Below are 4,449 nucleotides of genomic sequence, written 5' to 3'. Positions count from 1 at the left end.
TGTACTGTCTGGCCATTGTAGAACCTCAGGAAACATGACAGGTGTTTAGAAAGCTGCTTCGAAAAGCGGAAATTCACATTTTTGTACCATAGTTTGTAAACGCTATAACTTTTACCCAAACCATTTTTTTTTTACCCAAACATTTTTTTTTTATCAAACACATGTAGAAAAATAAATTTAGAGAAAAATGTATATATGGATGTCGTTTTTTTTTGCAAAATTTTACAACTGAAAGTGAAAAATGTAATTTTTTTGCAAAAAAATCTTTAAATTTCGATTAATAACAAAAAAAGTTAAAATGTCAGCAGCAATGAAATACCACCAAATGAAAGCTCTATTAGTGAGAAGAAAAGGAGGTAAAATTCATTAGGGTGGTAAGTTGCATGACCGAGCAATAAACGGTGAAAGTAGTGTAGGTCAGAAGTGTAAAAAATGGCCTGGTCATTAAGGGTGTTTAAGCTAAGGGGGCTGAAGTGGTTAAAGCACGTTATTCCAAACAATTTAGGAATGTTAGGTGATTTATGCCCTTTATGCATTAAAACCCGACTCTGCGTCAACTACGTAATTTTCCATGGGAGTTTTGCCATGGATCCCCCTCCGGCATGCCACAGTCCGGGTGTTAGTCCCCTTGAAACATCTTTTCCATCACTATTGGGGCCAGAAAGAGTCCCTGTGGGTTTTAAAATTTGCCTGCCCATTGAAGTCTATGGCGGTTTGCCCGGGTTTGCCCGTTCGCGAACATTTGAGAAAATTCTCAAAAATTTGCGTTCGCGAACGGAAAATTTTATGTTCGCGACATCTCTACTCCTGACACGAGCGCATTAACACCGTAACCCGCAGCCTGCTGGGCATTTACTAATATACACCATCTTGTTTGCATCTGAAGTATTGTGGATAATGCACAAGCTGAGGATCAGGATCCGGATACTAGAGTATTAACCCCGTAACTCTTTTTTTTTTTTTTAACAATTTTTATTGTTTTAAAATATCCGTACAATTAAATATTGTAAAAATAATACATCTTAGTGCAAAAATACTGTAAAGTTTTAGTTACAAACATTACATTTGTATATAGACATATTGTTAATATTAATTACAGATATTATTTTATGAGTGGAACAAAACCTGAGACTTGAATGCATGAACACCTGGATATAAAATATGAGGTATTAAGCAAAGTTTCTATATGTTTTCCATAAAGACCAAATACGGAGGAAGGTACTTCTGGATTTTAATTCCCAATGTGAGAGCTCTTCGAGGCGATAAAATTGGTCAACCTTAGCTTTCCAATGGTCAATAGTGGGGATATCTGGGTTACGCCAATATGTGGGGATAAGTAGCCGTGCCGCTGAAATCAGGAAAGAAAAGAGTTATTTTTTTTGTGAGTGTCTACCCCACGTATGCCGAAAGATAATAGGGCAATCTCGGGGGAGCTAGGGAAGTTGGTATTGCATATACTATTGCTTAAACTGAATATTTTCCTCCACCAGGGATTTAGCAGAGGACATTCCCACCAGATATGGAAATAAGAGCCTTTGTTCTTTTCACATCTCCAACATTTGGTCTGGAACATTAGGATAGTACAAGGAGATCTTGTCTGGTGTTCTATACCATCTAGATAAAACCTTGTAACCGTTCTCTTGCACTCGGACACAGCGTGAAAGTTTGTGTGGAGTAATGAAAAGTTTGGTCATATCCGATTGAGAGAATTGTCTTTCAGGTCCTTTTCCCATAGTGCTATTACTGCCGGTTTGACACTCATAAGGGAGAGGGTAAGTTTTTTTTATAAAGAGCAGATATTAATTAGTGGAATTCAGCAGATTTTCAAACCAATCTGAGGGTTTCTGTATGTTTAGGGATTTGGCCCTAAAGGCGATTTCTTTTCTAATATAAGTGAGGAATAGGGTATGTGAGGAAGTAATATCCAGACTTTTTAAAAGAGACACTCCAGAGAGGACACATCCGTCTTTGTCTAGTAAATCTGTTACTAACTTAGTAGATGATCTGATCCCTAGAGGGCAGGAGTCCTTCAGCTCTTTTGGAGCTAATGAAATAATATCCCCTACCTGAAGGAGAGGGGTGGGCAGGGGTAAGGCACAGTAGTTGGAGGAGAACCACTCCCATACCTTCAAAGAAGTGCGAATTATAGGGATTGGAATAGAGGAGAAGGCAGGGAGTCGACTGTCCGACAACAACAGGGGCCTGATAGTGGAAGGAAAAAAGATATTTTCTAACGGTAGCCATTGTTTGTGGTTTAAGGGTCTGAGCCAATCATTCACTCTAGTTAAATGTATAGCTTTCATATATAGTTTAGGGTCGGGTAAACCTATCCCACCGAGGTGTTTAGGTTTCGTTAAGGTAGAGAAGGATATTCTAGGTTTTTTACCCTGCCAGATAAATTTCTGGATCTGGGAGTTCAAAGACCTAAAAAAGGACCTTGGGATAGCAATTGGGAGAACTTGCAGGAGGTAAGTGAGTCTTGGAATTACCAGGGACATCACCAAGTTTTTTCTGCCAAACCAAGACAGATATGGGTAGTCCAGAGAATCCAGCTGAGCAACAATGGCCTTCAGGAGGGAAGTGTAGTTGAGCTGGAACAGTTCTGGGAGGTGAGAGGTTAATTTAATGCCCAGGTAGGTTAGATGTCTATTAGACCAGTTGAAAGGAGAGTTTAATTGGAGGGCAGAGATTTGGGTTGGGGATAAACCTATGTGGAGGATTTGGGATTTTTGAGGATTGATTTTGAAATTTGAGAGGAGACCAAATCTATTTAAGAGGGATATTGTTAGGGGCATAGACTTAGTGGGGTTTGTCGTAAGAATAAGCAGGTCGTCTGCAAAGGCCGCCAGTTTAAATTCTCGTGGGCCTAATTTTAGTCCAATGATGCCCTCTTCCTGTCTCAAGGTCTGCAAAAGGGTTTCCATCACTAAGACAAATATGAAGGGAGAGAGGGGACATCCCTGACGTGTACCATTTTTGATTGAGAAATGGGCAGAGATGAGGTTGTTGACCAGGACTGAAGCAGAGGAATTTGTGTACATTGCAAAAACAGCAGTGATGTATGGGATAGGAATATGAAATTTGTGCAGGGTATGCCTTATGTACGACCAGTCTATTCGATCGAATGCTTTTTCAGCATCAGTGCCAAGTAAAACCAAGGGCCTTTTCTTGTGAGAAGCATAGAAGAGGGCATCAAGAACTTTGGAAGTGTTGTCCTTTCCCTCCCGCCCTTTCACAAATCCCACCTGGTCAGAGTGGATTAGGTTAGGGAGAAAAGATTGGAGTCTAGTGGCCAACATTTTCGCCAGGATTTTTAAATCTGTGTTCAGTAAGGATATGGGACGATAGTTAGCGCAGGAAGTGGGGTTTTTACCTTCTTTGGGTATTATAGTAATTAATGCAATAGTCATATCAACTGATAGAGGTTGGTTGCGGAGGGAAGAGTTGCAGACGGGGAGGAAGTAAGGGATTAGAGAGTCTTGGAAAGAAGTATAGTAAGCAGTTGGGAAGACGGGCATTTATCTTTTGGGGAGGCTTTAAGGGCTGCAGTTAATTCGGCCGGAGTGAAAGTTTTTTCTAGGGTATCTTGCTTGTCTGGGGATAATTTAGGAAGGTTTAGTGTGTCCAGAAAGGCCTTAACTGACGCTTCTCTATTTTGAATGGTTGGGTCCCCTGTGGGGGAGGTAAATTGTACAAGGTTTCATAAAAAAGCTTTAACTGTTCAGCAATAGCCTCTGAGGAGTAAAGCTGTTGGCCCTGAGGAGTTTTGATAGAAGGTACATGTCTAGTATTCCTCTATAAGGGATTTTAAGTGTTTTTTAAGGCCATCGTTGCTCAGCACGGATTCATTAAGTCTCCAAATAGGAGTCCTACCTGGTTCAGAAGACGGACGTATTGTACAGAAGATAGGGGAGTGATCTGATATGGTGATGTCACGGCCACGGTTTTGGCTGTGACTCCTTGGGAGCCGCATACAGTTGCCCGCGGTTTGGGTTGTTGTTTCAACCGCAGCTTGAGGCTTGATGTAGTTTGCCTCAGGTGCGGTTGCCGCGGACAACAGGTATGTGTGCGATCCCTTTGGAGTTTGTGTGTGTGTATGTATGCACTGTCGTTTGTCTGTGTGCACTCTGTGTATTGTGTGGTGTGCACGGACACCTTTCCTGCACTGTGGTTGCCCGTGGCAACGTTTGTCGTTGTGTACATGTGGTGGCAGTGTCCCGGTCTTGGGGCTGACTCCCAGGACACGGTTGCCACCCATGTCGTTGCCTGCGGCAATAACCACAGTGTGTTTGTTGTGTTGGACACTTTCCCTTTAAGTTGGTGTTTTCCCTTTCCTGTGGTGCTGGAAGGGTTAACTCCCTTCCCAGTGTGTGTGATGTCACTGGGTGTGTCTGACCGTTGGGTGTGGCCTCTTAGGCCTATATAGCCTCTCACTTTGGCATGGCTCAG

This window comes from Bufo bufo, chromosome 5 (assembly GCF_905171765.1).
Source record: "Bufo bufo chromosome 5, aBufBuf1.1, whole genome shotgun sequence".
Classification (NCBI taxonomy): Eukaryota; Metazoa; Chordata; class Amphibia; order Anura; family Bufonidae; genus Bufo; species Bufo bufo.
Note: the sequence above shows the minus strand (reverse complement) of the source record.